General features: G+C 38.3%; 1 long non-coding RNA gene across 1 annotated transcript in view; it reads right to left on the bottom strand.

The window, feature by feature from the left end:
- Positions 1-6,202: 6,202 nt before the first annotated feature.
- LOC117195464 (uncharacterized) overlaps positions 6,203-17,797 on the bottom strand; it is a 40,844-nt gene continuing 29,249 nt past the window's right edge. The window contains exon 4 of the long non-coding RNA XR_007473127.1: positions 6,203-7,982. This is a non-coding gene — a long non-coding RNA (uncharacterized LOC117195464). The remainder of the gene's footprint in view (positions 7,983-17,797) is intronic.

Below are 17,797 nucleotides of genomic sequence, written 5' to 3'. Positions count from 1 at the left end.
CCATTAAAAATGGACCTCATCTCTGTTATCAGAATGTGAGGTAATCTAGACGGAAAGCTTCTGGCAGTGCCTCGGTTGCTTGGAAGTGAGTTACTGAGGTACAGTCATGCAGTAGTTGTCCAAAAAGTGAGTTCATGGCAAACTGAGTGCCATGCTGCTAGAGGATGAGGGTGGAATCAGACGAACTTAGGTTTGGACTACAATCAAAGTACTTATGAGTGACGTGAGCAATACTAATTAATGAAGCTTTCAAAGCCTTAGCTTTCTCGTGTACAATGAGGCTAATAATAGCACCTACCCTGTGGCTTATGGCACTCAGTGCTGTAAATGTCAAATAGTAAGCGCTCAAGAAATGTTAGCTATTGCAAAATCATAGCAGCTTGGAAATGAAATGCTGCAAGAATCAGGAATCTCCTCAAGTGGGCATATAAAATAGGAATCACCTTATAGGAACAGGAATCTAGAAATAAGCCAGGTTCCAGGTTCGGTAGTATCAAGTCTTCAGTTTTATCTTGGCAGTGCTCTTGGTCCTCTTCTCTGGGTTAGCTTTATCTTCACGCTGGCTCCCTTCATGGGTGCAAAACAGCTGCCAGCACACCTGGGATAACCATCTTCTTTGCTCAAGTCAAGCAGAAGAGATAGAGGAAAGTGCTTCCTCAACCATGAAATAAAACTTCTCCCTGCAGTATGACTGGGGACACCCTCAGCTCTGTGCCCATCACATGTGACATGAGGGCAGTCACCAGGTAGCCTAATTATCTTAAGCCTAGTTTTGGTTCAGCCTAGTTTCTAGCAAGGGGGAAGAGAAGTCAATCAAAGATGTTCTGCTAGAAAGAAATGCATTAATTCAGTCAGCAAATATTTTTAAGTACTGACTGTGAAAGGCAATATGGGGGGTACTTAAAACCTAGAATTTGGAGCCAGTTTCTCTGATTTCAAAGTCTGAAGGCACCATTTACTAATTGTGTCTCTTTTTCTTCATCTGTTTTTTTTTTTAAATAAATTTATTTATTTTATTTATTTATTTTTGACTGTGTTGGGTCTTCGTTGCTGCACGGGGGCTTTCTCTAGTTGTGGTGAGCAGGGGCTACTCTTCGTTGCGGTGCACGGGCTTCTCATTGCGGTGGCTTCTCTTTGTTGCGGAGCACGGGCTCTAGGCTCGTGGGCTCAGTAATTGTGGCTCACGGGCTCCAGAGTGCAGGCTCAGTAGTTGTGGCACACTTGCTTAGTTGCTCCGCGGCATGTGGGATCTTCCCAGACCAGGGCTCGAACCCATGTCCCCTTGCACTGGCAGGTGGATTCTTAACCACTGCACCACCAGGGAAACCCTTTCTCCATCTGTTAATGCTACCTTTCTGATAGGACTGTTTGAAAGTTAGATGAGCTAAAACACGTAAAGCACTTCAAACTGCCTGATATTTACTAAGAGTAGAATAGATGTTAGCTTTTCTTATTACCTCGTATTGGGCAATGTGCTGTGTGTTCTTTTAAATCTTATCATCATGGAACTTACTTTCTAGTAGAGGGACATAAAACCTATAAATAAATAAGCACAATAAAATGTTGCAGTGGTATAGTTAAGTTTTGGCCATGCACAGATGGGTCAGAGGGAGAAGTAGTCAATTGGTTTAGACCAGAGGTTTATACAGGGGGTAACCTTTGATTTGAGTCTTGAATGAAGATTAGGAATTTGCTGGGCATTTTGGGGTATGGAAAAAAATCATTCCAAGCAGAGGATGTTACATGAAAAACAAAGATGTGAAATCAAAAGGGATCTTAGTGTGACTGAGTCCTAAACATGGGGGAAGAGGAAGGAAAAGGGGGGAAAGGGTTGTAAAAGCTGTAACTGGAAGGACACACTGAGGGAAGATGTCTTAGATGTTTTGCTAAAGAGATTGTCATCCACTACCACCCCTTTTTTATCCTTAAAGCACCAGGAAGCCAGGGGAATTTTTAAAGCAGGAATGTGACCCAATCATATTTGTACACAGAAAAATTCACTATGGATGGATGATGGAGTTTTGTGAACACTCTTAGGGGATGGAGTGAACAGGGAGCTACTAAAATTTCAAGTAAGCTATGGCGGTAGTCTGGACCAGGGTGCTGGTGGGGAAACATATGTGGATTCAAACAATACTCAGGAGGTAAAATCAATGCATTGATGACTGATTGGATGAGGATGGGGGAGAAGGGGTTAAGAATGATGCCCAGGTGATACTGAAAGAGGAATAGGATTGGGAAGATTTTGTTTTGGAGCCGTGTTGAATTTTTGGTGCCTTTGGGAACTAAAGAGGAGATATCAAATAGACAGTCAAATGATGGCAAGTACACCCATATGGGATGAAAATTTGAAACTCAGAGGAGAGGTCTGGGCTAGAAATACATGTTTGTGAATCAATTTTGCGTAGCTGGTAGTTGAATTCTTAACGCATGGAGAAAATAGCAGGGGAGAGAGAGGAGTGTCGGGCAAGAAAGGTGTCGACACTGAGGAGCTACAATGTTTAATTCATGGTGAGTAGAAGAGGGTGAGTTTGTTAAAGGTCAGTAAAGGAGCAGCTAGAGAGGTATGAGAAATACGAGGAGAGTCATCCAAGGGCCGTAAGTAGAATGGAGTTAGAAAATTAACAGAAGAACCTTGAGGACTCTGGACAGAAAGAAGTGGAGGAAGTACTATTAGACAGTTACAGAAGCTGAGAGAGGAGAGAATTTAGACAAGAATTAACGGGTAAAGAGTTTTAAAACATCTTACGTAGCACTTATTTTGTGCTTACCGCACGGCAGACGTTTCCTCAAGCACTTGAGATGGATAGCTCAAGGAATTCTCCAGCAATCCTGGGAAAATCACATTTGTAAAAATGGGCTCCATTCTACAGATAAGAAAACTGATCCACAGAGAATTAAATCACTTTCCCACAATCACATAGCTTCTAAGTGGTGAAGACAGAATTTAGACTCAGTTGCACCTAATTCTAGAGTCTGTAGTCATTGTGCCTCTGTTGCTGCAAAGAATCCTATAATTTGGGCTATTGGAAGGTTTGGGTGACCTTTGCCATAATGTCTTCTTTGGTGACTTACGAACAGAAGTATAGGGTATAATGTGTTAAAAAAAAAAAATAGCGCAGGCAGTGAAGAAATGAAGATTGTGACTAATTTTAATAACTAGCAAATGGAAACATCACAAATGCTTGGAATAGGGGAATTATTAAAGTAAGAAATGACAGTGTGATGAAATATGGCAAACCTGTTAAATTTAGATTTTTTGAAGGATATTTACTGACTCACAGACTTACTTTGCAATACCAAAGTGAAAAACTAGAATAAAAATGACATATATGATGTGACCCCAATTATTAAAAAACATTTTCATATAAAAGAAATTCCGTGATATGTTAAAAATGATTGTTTACTCTGGATGGAAAAATTTTGAGTGATTTTCATTTTCTTTAAATGTGCATATAACTTCTAATTTTTCTACAGTGAATATGTGCAATTTTTATAAACAGAGAAAGTAATAAAAGTTACTTTGTAAAGATTGTTTCTTTTTATTGAAATTCTGTGTTAATTTTCTATAAATTATATGTGTGCATATGTACACATATACAAACTTATTCTAAACTATATTTGATCCTTATAACAATGTTCCTGAGATAATTAGGAAGAAATGTTTTTCTATTCAGTTTATGAAGGGTAAAAAGTGCCTAATTTTTTTCTAAGAGGCATTTATTTCAGGAAATAGTTAATATTATTTAAACTCACCAGTTACAACTTAAGCTTCAGTTATGTCTAAAGTTCACATAGGTGCAATAGCTCATCTTTACTATGCAGGATAAAGTGTGATTAACTGTGGATAACAGGTAAAGTCTACTTTCACAGTCTCACATCAGTTAATTTCCCTTGGCCCAAGTTCACTCAGTGATTAAGATTGTCTCTATTAGTTGTTGTTTTCCCAGCCCTCTTCCAAGTTTACCATACTTCTTCCTTTAAACCACTGCAGGAGCTGTTTCTCTCAAGATTTAGGTTCTTGGGAAAGGATGAACATCTCTACATATACTTCTAATAATCAAGCCCTGGTCTAAATTGGTCTCTTCACAGCAATCAAATACCTAATTTAGTCATTGTTTTCATATGTTTATCCACAGAATTTATTGAATTCATTTCTGCCATATTCAATTCAGTAAGCAATTATTAGATGCCTTTTATGTACCAGCAATGGGATAACAAGATGAAAAAGACAATGCATTATCTTTAAAAAGCTCACACGCATGTAAACAAACGTGAACACATATGTAGTAGTGCACATACAGACAGCTGAATTGGGAATGGGATGAGAATTCAGGAATCAAGGAAAAGTTCAGAACATAGAATGGCATCCAAGTGATTCTTGAAGCCCGAATAGTAGCTCATCGTGCAAACAAGGTAGAGAGGGATATTTTAGTGGGTACCAAGCGCGTGAGCAAAGATGTTAGACACATAGAAATACATGATGTGTGCAGGAGATGGTGGTGACTTTGGTGAGATCTTGGGCACAATGGGAAGGTGTAGTATGAGGTAAGCACCCCTTGTATTTTCACATTACAAAGTGGGATTTATACACTGTGAGCAGTGAAGACCCATTACCAGTCTTTAATCACCAAATCAGATGATTACAGATTAGATTTTTATTACAGAAAGAAAATTCTGGTGGCACTAGAGGAGAAAACTGGGAAAAGGGAGAGTTTTCCGGAGGCTCTCTGAGAAACAGATAGTAAGGGCCTGAATCAGGATCCTGGCATGGAATAATGTAATAAAAGGGACCCATATGCAAGATGTTTCTTTTGATGAACAAGGGCAAGGAAGAAGTTAAGGGTGGCACAGCTCTCACTCAACCCATTGCTTCTAAGAGATATCCCCCAATTATGGGGTCAGCTGTCACGTGCCTGTTTGTGTCTCCCAGACTTACATATACAGGACAGATGAACGTTATCCAGCATCTACCTGTATAACCACCTGGATGTCCCATGCGCACTTCAAAGTCAACAGGTTGGATTAAAGTAGAAATTGTAAACTCCTCTAAATGCATTTCTCAGCTATGTTCTGTTGCTCAAAAGGTGACCCCTCCCAGGGATCATTTGTGAGTCCTTTCACTCACTTCCACCCATCCACTTAATCACCAAGTCCAGTTGATTTTTACCTTTGAAATATATATATATTTTTCCAAATCTGTCCTTGCCTTTCCGTCAATATTGTCACTACCTCCCAGTAATCCATTTCCTTAAACACGACTACCTTTGCTCCATTCAACTCATCAAAAAACCCCTGCCAATGAAATCTCCTAAAGATTTATTTTAATTTCATCTGGCTCAGGCCATCACCATTTCTCAGTCTGATTATTTTATTGCTTTGTAATCTCCTGACCAGTTCAGTTCCTCAGCAATTTTCACCCAGTCTAGTAAGGGACTCATAGCTGACTCCTCACTCAATCCATCTTCCACTCCTTCCCCCAAGCAAGCCATCGAAAACAGATCGGCCCACATATAACACCTCTGCTTACATTTCACTGTCTCTCTGTCACCCACACCACGTAGAGCTTTAGCAGGGCTGCCAGTGTCCTCTAAGATTCCACCTCCTCCTTCCCACCAACTCCCACCACCCCTGGTTTCACTAAGTAGTTCCTAATTACATACATTAGCATAACCATAAATACAGGTTACCAAAATCAAGGCTATTTAGTCATTTCCCAGTCTTTTATGCACAACCTGTGGTTCTTCAACACCTCTAATTATTGAATTAGAATATATTACAACATTCTCTAAAGCTCACACAGTAGTCAAGTATTCTTGGATAATGATAATTGCAAATGTAATTCTTGGGCTCTGTATTAAGATATTTAAACTTTGATAACATTTCCACAACTGAATTACAGAAAAATTCTTATGGTTCAAGCTAAATCTGATTTATTTTCAACCCTGGCAAATAATAATTAACAATAATAATGATGATGATGATAGTTACCATGTATTGAAGACCCACAATGCCCCAACTGCTGGTAGATACTTCATCTCGTTATCTCAACAGCTCTCAAAGTATACATCACTGTCCCCATTTTACAGATGAATAGACTAAATCTCAATGAGGTTCAGCTTATTCCCCAAACCAGTAATGTTAAAGTGAAGACTGACCCCAAATCTCTGATTCTAAGGTTCATTCTCTTGCCACCATGAGACACTATTTAATAGAAGTTTATTAAATGTATGAATAAACACTTTAATTATAATGATGAATTATATAAAGTTATCATTAACTTTATGCTTAAATGTATGCTTTATTTTCACCTATTTTGCATAAAACAGTTGGCCAATACTTAAGCATTTACAATAACATTCAGGGGATAGCAGTATAACATCTGTAACTTTGCACTTGGCAATTCAGAAATTCCCACTAAATTAATTGGATATTAAAGAACAGTCTTGAACCTACCTAAGCATCTGCCTGTGTCGAGCCTCATGTAAGTCTCCGACTATTAAAAACTCCCTCAGCGAGAACTTTGTCAACTTCCCTCCCCCACCATACACATTAGGTTAGACCCCCTCCTGCGCAGTACTGCAACACTTGGTTCTCCCTTTTTATACCATTTTTACAATTATAATTTGATAAGTTTATCTATAATCATTTATTCAGGAATATCTCCCACAGAGAGGTTAAGAGGAGGGAAGTGGCCTGCCTTCTTCACATTTTCTCCTGTCATCTAACCCTATGCCTGGCACAGTCATGTGCTTTTGCATTTATCAGGTAAATGAATGCCTGCACAAAGGTGGCAAGAAATACAGATATGGGAAAATACTTTCAATGTCAGGAATCATCAAATACAAATCACAGGAACTGAGGAATGGAAGCTGTTGAGAGAGGTAAAAATCCAATTCCAGAGGACCACGGGTGCCACGCTGCGAAGTTATAAACAATAATTAGCAGAAAGTACGATGACTAACACCGCGTGTTGGGCGTAACAGTCTTGTGATGGAAAATAGTAGATCATCAATTTGATTACTGTAAATTTCTGGTTATATGCGCTTTTTTCAATAGTGTGACTGAACAATGTAGAAAATTCTCCTGGTAATTACCACATATTTTGTCACTTACTGCTTTCTAGATAAAAACCTTAACCATGCTTAAGTTCTGAGACACCATTCACATTGCTTTCCCATACAGCTTTTCCAAATCTCTGCACTCAGGGTGTAAAGGGCCTTTGTAGTCACAGCTGTCCATTCTTACAGTTCCTGGTTTGGCTGATGAAACTAGGGAAGAGAGTGTGATCAAAAATCATACGGGAGGTATTACATTCTCTACTTGAGTGGTGCCCTAGTTCAATGCACAAATGATGGGAATGGTAGACGTGCAGCAGGCCTCATTTTCTGTGCTTAAAAAACTAGCTAGTCGTGGATTGAAAAATATTTCATAGAATCCAGTAACAATTTTTTTAACTTGTAAATTTTTATCATAAGGTAGGAAACCATGATTATGGGGGGAGAAAACTTGTGAAGAGCATGAGATCCTCATGTGGAAAATTTACTGCCACATTCAAAGCCACAAAATCATGTATATGGTCTACAGCAAGTCAGTTGTTTCCCAAAGCCTCAGTTGACTTAGCCTTGTAATGTCTGATTGCCTATTGTGGTAGCCAGCCTCCCAGATGACCCCCCCAGTGATGTGTTCATATTCATGTGTAGTCCCCTCATACTGTACCAGGGGAGGTCTGTGAACAACAGCATACAGCAGAAGTAATGGATATCACTTCTGAGATTAGGTTATATGAAAGACTGCGGCTTCTGGGCTTCTGTCTTGCATGATTTCTTCTTCTCCTTCTCCTTCTCCTCCTTCTCCTTCTCCTTCTCCTTCTCCTTCTCCTTCTTCTTCTTCTTCTTCTTCCCCTCCTCCTCCTTCTTCTTCTCCTTCTTCTTCTTCTTCTTGCATCTTCCTCTCTCTCTCTCTCATTCTCTTTCTTTCTTCTGGAATAAGACAGTTTCCATTAACATTGATTCTGCCCATGGGGAGGCACACATGGCAAGAAACTGAAGTCTCTGGCCAACACATAGTAAGGAATTGAAGCCTCCTGATAACCATGTGAGTGAACTTGAAACTACATCCTTCAACCAGTCAAGTCTTGAGGTGACTACAACCCTAGCTGATATCTTGACTATAACCTCTAGAGAGACCCTAGAGCCAGAACCAACCAGGTAAGCTGCTTCCAGATGCTAGACCCTCAGAAATTGTGAGCTAATAAATGGTTTAAGCTGCTAAGGTTGAATATAATTTCTTACATAGCACCTACTTCGGAAAACTGTTACAAGGGTAAAATAAAAGAAAACGCTCCCAAAAAACGATAATAAAAGTACTATCCAAAGGCCAACATATCATCATGGGTAATTCCATCTCCCAAAAACTCTTAATACCAGACAGAATGCCTCAAGTGTCTAAAGAGAAATTTCAGCATAACAAATTCAGCTATGAAATCCTCAAATCTCAGTAAAATAAAAGATATCTGAAGTATCACAAGCTGTGTTCACCACTGTGGACAATCCATAGTTCACTTTGTCCTGCTTTCACAATGAAAATTGAACTATAGTCATTTGTTTTCTTAAGAAATAAAAAAAAAGAAATGTTTACTATTCCTCACTAAAGAGTTATTGCTCTTTAGCACTAAGAAGATAATAATCCTGCTAGGATTAAAAAAACATCAAGGGCTTCCCTGGTGGCGCAGTGGTTAAGAATCCACCTGCCAATGCAGGGGACACGGGTTCGAGCTCTGGTCCAGGAAGATCCCACATGCCGTGGAGCAACTAAGTCCGTGCACCACATCTACTGAGCCTGAGCTCTAGAGCCCATGAGCCACAACTACTGAAGCCCACATGCCATAACTACTGAAGCCCGTGCATCTAGAGCCCGTGCTCTGCAACAAGAGAAGCCACCGCAATGAGAAGTCTGCACACCGCGATGAAGAGTAGCCCCCGCTCGCCACAACTAGAGAAAGCCCGCACGCAGCAACCAAGACCCAACACAGCCAAAAATAAACAAAATAAATTTAAAACAAACAAACAAAAAAAAATCAAAATTACATTCATAATTTCAGCACTCACTTTAAAATAGATCCGATGTGTGACAATGACATATGCATAGCCAGAAATATTCCCCAAGAAATACTTATCTTTTAAGACACTAACATCTTGGCATGGTTCTTCCAAACTGAAGCTGGTAATATCTTTAATAGTCTGTAGAAAATAATAATAATAATAAAGAAATCATACCATTATCTAAAGTAACTTTAGGATGAGAAATTATGATAATGGCCTTTAGTGCTTTGTAGCTTTAAATTCAGGATTGATATATTTCAGAAACGATATAAACTCCAGGATTAATATAATTCTGAAAGTAGTGAAAAGAAAACTATTTCTGACAATAGATGGTCTAAAACAATATATGCCTCATTCATGACTCATTTTCCACATGAAAAAAGTTTTGACAAATACATTTGGAAGAAGCAAAATGTAATAAATAAACCAAAGAAATAAAGGTGCTTTATAAAGCTGTAAAACACCATATAAATAACAGGTATTATAACACTGGCAATGTTACTCCAAAAGCAAACCGTAAAATGGCATTTGGGGAAAAATGTGGACAGTGAGAAAATAAAAGCTACATAAAAGAATGAGGGAGGAAATTTAGACTCAATCATGTCAAGAGCAATGTCCTTCTTAACTACTGAAAAAAAGCATTTCCATTAGAAGGACAGATTTAAGTGGTTTAACTTTGGAAGACCATAATCTTCTGAAGGGCAGAAATCTATGGAAAGATCTGTGAATAATAAAGGAATTGAAAATAGAATAAAGGGTGGGGGGAGGATGAGGAAGAAAAAAGTAAGTAAAAGGATGCTTCTTAACAATATGATTTGAATTTAAAACTCAGAACATCTGCTTTTTATAAAAATCTAAGTGTATTAACTCATAATAAAGGAACATGTTGACTTGCATCTTCAATTGCAAGAAAGAAATAAAAAGGCTAAAAAAGAAAAAAAAAAAACCACCATCTCGAAGACAATAAAGTTTTCTCTGATTCAAAAGGGGAGTTTCTAACAGACCAGTGGCAGCTGTATGTACAACTTCTGAAAGGCACTCTTCTGAAAAAATTTAAATCAGCCAATCCATTCATTTATGGTAATAAAAAATTGTGTGTATCTATAAAAAGACGTTTGTTCTATATTTGATCTTCTTTTCCAATCCTAACATCATTTAAGAACTTTGCACAATAAAAAGAAAGATCTCTTTTGCAAAAACTTTAATTGTTTAAATTTGATAGGCTTTCCAAATGTTGTTAAAAATACTTAATCTTTTTTAGCTGAAAAAGAAAAATCTGGATTCCAAAGCTTTTTGAACTTCCAGTTTTATTTTTCTCTCAAGGCAATAAATTCTTCTTTTGGTAACAATTGCTAATAGAGTATTTCCTTTTCTGTAAAAGCAACTTTTAAACTGTATTTTCTGGGAATTGTGTGACTTATTTTTATTAATTTCTGGGAATGAAATACATTACTATAAAATTCTTTAGGTTCTGGGAAAAAATGTCTAATATAATGTTTACTTCCTGAGAATATGGCTTTGCCCCTCTCGATGCAGCTACATTCCATTACTCTCAGATTCTTACTAGTTTTCTACATCTGGTTATATTTATCTTTGGTTTTACATCTAGTAAAATTATTATTTTCTAATTTGGTTTTACAAATCACTATGTTTATAATATATCTGAATCCCCTTCCATATTTCATACAGTTTAGAAAAAACAATAAGCTTTTCTAGGATTTGAATATTTTGTGACCACATTATTTCTCATGTGCCTCAGGTTAGCCTAACCTGGGAAAAAAAGATCTGAGTAGAAGGAGATTGCAGAAGAGGGTCCAGACGGAGCCATTGAACCCATCAATTGCAGGGGGGGAAGGGTTTTACAGTTCTCCCCTGTCATCATTTCAGCCAGGCCTACAAATTTCCATCCCTATCCCAAGTATTGCACTGGCTTGAACTGTCTACTTTACTGTCCAAATCATTGGCTACCTGCCAAACCACAACTTTTCTTTAGAAAGAGCTCCTCAAGTGAAGTGGAGAGCTAAGACAATTATTGAGATAATTCAGTCCAAAAGAAATGCATTGAGAAAAAATCTGCCTTTTTGGACTTTATCAAGATTGGTATCCTCGGACTTCCCTGGTGGTGCAGGGGCTAAGAATCCGCCTGCCAATGCAGAGGACATGGGTTCGAGCCCTGGTCCAGGAAGATCCCACATGCCGCAGAACAACTAAGCCCATGCGCCACAACTACTGAGCCCGCGTGCTTAGAACCCGTGCTCCACAACAAGAGAAGCCACTGCGAGGAGAAGCCCATGCCCCGCAACAAAGAGTAGCACCCGCTCACTGCAAGTAGAGAAAGCCCACGCACAGCAACGAAGACCTAACGCAGCCAAAAATAAATAAAATTTTTAAAAATTGGTATTGTCTACATGGATGAAACTCATTGCATAATTGTCGTATTTTGCATCCACAGACACTCCCTTTGTGTAGACAAGACCTGACTTCAGCTTGCTATCTAATCCTGAGCAGTTCTGAGTTCAGTTGCCTCCTACCAAAGTTTTTCAGAGGCATGTCTATGTTAACACGCAACAGAGATGGCTTTTCTGTTATCTGTATAACTCTTTGTGAAGTATTCGATGGAATGGTTTTTGAAAGCTTGGTTGACCATAACAAAGATCACTTATTTTATTTATATTATGTAAAGATCATGTACAGTTCTTTGTGAGAGGATTTAACATTCCATGGAAACAATATCTGATAAGAATATATTCTGAATTCGTGTGTGTGTGTGTGTGTGTGTGTGTGTGTGTTTTCGGAGTGATAAAATTGATGTTTCTCCTCCAGCCTCTATTTTCATCAATGAAAGTAAGTCAATAATTATTTAAACATGAAAATTGTCTAGATATATCAATGATTTTGTAAACATGGAAATGAGCTGGAGATAGAATGACATAAATAAAACATAAGAATTCCACATAAGTCCCCTAGAGAATATATTAGCCAATCATGGTCCCCATACAAATTGTTAGTTTTCTAAAAATATTTATTGTATAAGTTAAGTATTTTTAAAAATGTAATTCATATAATAGAGCTTACTCTATGCTTACGTGTGATATAGATCCTCACAATAATCTATGAGATAAGAGCTATTATTATCACCCCACTCCTTCATCAAATACGGTAGTGGTAGTCACTAGGGATGCCCACAGATATTCTAATGCTCCTCCTTCTGGGCACATGGTAAGTTGGGAACAGATGAATGACTCGTTTGGTTAAAGAAATGTCTGCACAAGTAGTCTCTTGTCATTTCCATGAAAAAAATGTAATTGCTCGTGTGTGATTCTCAATGTCCCTTTCCTATTGCCTTGATGATCATGGAAGGTCTTATCAAGATGATGATTTCATCAACCTGAGTCCCAGAGTGACTACCATAAGTAAAGCCCACCCCCCAGCCCAGAAGAACAACTTGAATATGTAGAATAATTATAAAAAAAATTTTTGTTGTTGAGTTACTAAGATTTTGGACTTGTTTGTTGCTGCAGCATAATCTAGCTCTTCCTGAATGATAGCCAATTGCTTCTTGCAACTTACTATTGTTAGTCTGGAACACATAAAGCTAATTTCTTTGGAAGGAATAAAAAGGGAGAAGAAATGCCTTTATGCTGCTGCTGCTTTCTCTCACCTTTACTTCTTTCATTTCTCATCTTCCTATGGTAAATCTTGAGCCCTAAAATGATATTTTATAGACTCTGGGGCAGAAGTGGAGGGAGATGTTTACAGATACAGAAGGTAAACATGGAAGCTTTCCATTTAGGACTCGATAGAAATATCCTTTTTTGCTATATTGGGAATATGATAGAAAAAAACCTGCTGACTTCAGAATATCAACTATCTTCTCTTTTTTACTGTCAACTCTGAAGAATTAGCTGGAACCATGTGAAATTATCATTTATATGGGTCAAAATGCTTTCGTAAAGGTAAAATACCTTCAAGATATTGAAGGTATTTTACCTTTACTCTGAGCCTTTCATATAATGGTGGAAAGAATGCTAATTTCATAAGATACACTTATGAATCATATAGACTGAGAAGCTGACTCAAGGAGATCCTTTTAATAGTGTTATTTCCAGAAATATTTCTCTTTCTATAATATTGATGTCTCCATAGAGGCCTGTTATTTCATTTCATTGTCACAACAACTTTGTGACCTAGGTAGGATAGGAATTTCTCCTACTATTAGTAAGGAAACTGAGGCAGGTGATGAGATGAAGATCACACAAAAGAGATCTGAGGTGACCAGTACTAACTCACCATATGATAACCCAGTAATAAAAGGCTAGATATTTCCTGATGAGGCACATATGTTTTATTTTTAAGTTATGCATGATGCCAAAATAACATTAATGTAAACAGTCTCTTTAAGAAGAAGAAAAGAACTCAAACCAATGAATTACTAAAGTCTAGTTGTTTCAGTGATTTGACTAATTCAGTACAAAATATATAGCTACTTAGATACTATGTCAGCTCTGTCCCTCATTTCTAAACTCTCTCTGAAACAGCTTCATGGCTCAAAATTTCAATTTAAAATGCTCCGAATTAAATTTAAATTTATGGAGCCATCCTAGATCTGAACCTGATGATGTGGTATTTGTTAATTTCATTGTTGTCTTGTTGATTTCACTTTCTTCACTGTTTTCCAGGACACAAACTATCTCGGTTTTCCTCATCTTCTCAGTTTCCTTTGTTAGTTTATCTTCATCTTTCTAATCCCTAAATGTTGGATGGTCCCAAGGCTCAGTCCTAGAATCTCTTTTTATTTCTATCTGCACTGATTCTCTAACTGACCTCCATTCTCATGGCATTAAATACTATATATAGACTCATAAATTTCAGCTGCAATCTCAACCACTCCCCTGAACTTCAGACTCATGTATCCAATCACCAACTCATCTTCATCGTTTGCCTGCTTAATAAATATCTCAAGATTAAGTTGTCAGAAATCATATTTCTGACTTCCTGACAAAACTTGCTTCTCCTACAGGCTTCCCCATTCCTCTAGTTGTCTCAAGGCAAAAACTTTGGAAGGAGCTTTGACTTGTTTTCTTCCATACCTTATATCCAAGCCATCAAGGAATCTTCTCAGTTACATTTTTTAAATAAATCCAGCATCCCAGTATTTCCCTCAATACCATTCCTTTCCACCTCTACCACTTTGAGCCACATTATCTATCACCTGGATGTCTGCAATAATCTCTTAACTCCTTGCTAAACAAGGTTTGGTTTGCACACCACGGGCATGGACACTACCTGGGAGCTTGTTAGAAATGCAGAATCTCTGTCCTTTATCTACTGAAACAGAATCTACATTTTTTATTTTTTAATACTGTTCAAACTACTCTTTTTTTTTTGTGGTACACGGGCCTCTCACTGCTGTGGCCTCTCCCGTTGTGGAGCACAGGCTCCGGACGCGCAGGCTCAGCGGCCATGGCTCACGGGCCCAGCCGCTCTGCGGCATGTGGGATCTTCCCGGACCGGGGCACGAACCCGTGTCCCCTGCATCGGCAGGCGGACTCTCAACCACTGCGCCACCAGGGAAGCCCTGGAAATTTAAATTACATGCCTTCGGTGGAAATGCAGGAGCTTTATCTGAGCTCTCTAGACTTTCAATCTAATCACCTTCCCTATTTTTTCTACCTAAAACTTAAGGGATTGAAGCTTTACATGAGGGGCAATAGACAAAAATGTAAAGGAAAAATCTCTTTTTCAGTGCCTCTCTTCTCTGTTGAGTAACTTTTCTCCCTTTTCAGCACAACTTTCCCTTACTACTCTGTAGGCTCTGGTATTTTCACAATGACTCACCGCTAGGAAGTGAGCCTGGAAAACACATTCACTCTAAATAAGAAGGGACCTCAACCCGAAGGTATAAGAATCCAAAGGAGTAAACTTAAAACAATGAAGTTTGACACTGGGTTAACTGTGTAGTTTTTCGAGGGTTGGACGCTCTCCAAGCCTGCCTATAAATTATGACACAAGAGACGATCTAAACCTAGTCTACAGTTGAGGAATTATTGGTCTCTTGTAATTCCTATAATGTTCTCAGGTTTTGAGAGCTCCCACCACTGTTCTGATAGCCCTGGCTTTATAACCCGGATATCCATAAGTAGCAGGATGAAACAGATTCTCTACTCAAGTGTCCTCAGTCTTTTCCTAAAGAACTGCTTTTGACTTCTACTTGTGAAAATTATGCGGACAGTGCCAAATACTGAATTGCTAATGAGAAGGGTAGTGGGCATAGGCAAGAAGAAAAGTGTGGCATCATGACCCGACTTCTAAAAGTGGCAAATCAAAGAGGGAAGGCTCCTAGATCAGCAGGTAATATCTCAATATGCCCATCTGAGCTCTGCTCTAGATCCTTAACAAGCTAGCCACAGCTTCTCCTGACATCGATCGGGTCCCTAGGAAAGAAAAATCCGTTCAAATCCTTTCCAAGAAAAGGAAAATATTCCCTTGACTATATTCCTTAAAGGATATAATTTATCCTATCCTTGATGACTGTCTCATGCCTTAAAAGCTACTGCCATTCTTCACACTTTAATGTTAAAGGTTATTACTTATTCAAGATTACGGCATAGTTTCCCCAGACTATGGGGAAACTATTATCAGAAAGTCCCAAATAACCCAGAGTAATTTAAACTCCTCACGACTTCTGAATTTTACAAGATATAACTGTAATCAGTATAATTACTTAGGACTCTTGTCAAAAAATGTTTAAACTTAAAGCTCATTTTAGTGAAGGCAATATTTTCCCCACATAATTTAACTATAATTACTCAACATTTTATTTGATTTAAAAATTTTCATTTCCTCTAAAATTTATATGTAAAAGAATAATAATCATATGAAGTTTTAGTCTTTTAATAAATGAGTTTTAAAACTGCACTTAGGGGGCTTCCCTGGTGGCGCAGCGGTTGAGAGTCTGCCTGCCGATGCAGGGGACACAGGTTCGTGCCCCAGTCCGGGAAGATCCCACATGCCGTGGAGCGGCTAGGCCTGTGAGCCATGGCCACTGAGCTTGTGTGTCCGGAGCCTGTGCTCCGCTACGGGAGGAAAAAAAAAAAAAAACTGCACTTAAAAATTAAGAATTATGCTCGGGGAAAAAAAATTGTCCCTCCCTAATAGTATTTGCTGCCGGGTATAGATTTCTACTAACTGCCTTCTTGTGGCAATCCCAAAGCTATAGTGTTTTGGAGAAACTTCAAACTTTGAAGGAAGCTGTCCATAATTTATTTTTTTTAATAATTTATAAACAGATATGTCAGAGACAAAATTTATTATTTTAATTCAGTAATTCTTAGCTTTCATTAAGTTTTCTTTCTCACCTGGTTACTTATTTTAATTGGTGGCATTTTTTCCTCAGGAGAATCTTAATATTGTATATTGTATAATATTGCATATTAGGATGATGCAATATTTTTCTAAGTAGTTCTTCATACATTCTATTATTATACTAACCTTGTGACATAAGCAAAATAAGGTCATTATCCTTATTCTATTAATTAAAAAGGAAAAGAAAACTGCAGAGAAGTTTATGACAGAGAAGAATGTGCAAAGAAGATAAATGACTTGTCCAAAGACAAGGTTAGAGACACATTAAACACTATAATTCAGAAAGAGTGACACATCTCAAAATTTATTAGTGATAGAAAATGTTTACTTCTTCCTGTTTTCACAACACATCCATAGAGAAAGCCCAATATATAGCTAGTCCACTTCCAAAATCTATACATTCTCATCACTCTGACTCTCCTTTCACTTTGCTATAAGGAAATGGGTACCTGAGAGTGAGCGTGTAAAGTTGCCATCAGGCTGAATCAAAAATAAGTGAAGACCATAAAGAGCCAGTTTTCAGCCATCCCTGCCCCCTTCCCCAGTGACCACCACTGGGCAAAAAAAAAAAAAATACTAGACAGGCTTGTAAGCACCCAGCTATGGCCACAGAGCTGTTTGATTGCTTAAGCTGGGTGGCCAGACAATAGGACCAGAAAGAATGGCCGCTTCCTTCCTTCCTGTTGAGTGTTCTGCCTGAGTGGGCAAATTCAATAGCACTTTGCTTCACAGCAACACTAGGCTCTAGCACGAGGGAAAATCAACAAAGAGCCATTCTAGGGCATTTCCAACCCCACCTAAGCCAAGCCTCTGAGCTATAGAACCATGGGGGAGGGGGCGGCCAGATTCAGGCCCTCCTGGGGCTCTGTGCATGAAAGCACGTAAATGCAGGTTATTGTTTATGTTAAGGGCCACCGTTTATGCTACTCCATGCATCTGTAATTGCCCAGTGTCGTTTTTGTCATGTTCCACTTTCTAATCTACCATTCTCTGAAATGTTTCAAAACTTTCTTCATTGTGGCAACAAAAACAAAATTGGTATGGACAACTGTGGTGATGGTAACTCTAGAATCATCTTAAATGCTCTTCCAGTAAGCCATCCTTCTTCCTCCACACACCCCCCCCAACCCCGGCGACAGAGATTCAAAGTGTGAAAACACCTATGTAGATGATAATTTGGCCAGTTTGGCCATTAAGAATGGGAGCCAGAGAAGGTGTGGAACACAGTGAATGTTTAATACTGTATAGTTCTGTTTTAACTAAACCTAAATTTCTAAGTCAAAATTGAAATAATTTTGTTTTCTCTGTAGAAGCATGTGTATATATAT

The sequence above is a fragment of the Orcinus orca genome, chromosome 18, assembly GCF_937001465.1.
Source record: "Orcinus orca chromosome 18, mOrcOrc1.1, whole genome shotgun sequence".
NCBI lineage: Eukaryota > Metazoa > Chordata > Mammalia > Artiodactyla > Delphinidae > Orcinus > Orcinus orca.
Note: the sequence above shows the minus strand (reverse complement) of the source record. Positions and strands in the feature narration are given on the sequence as shown.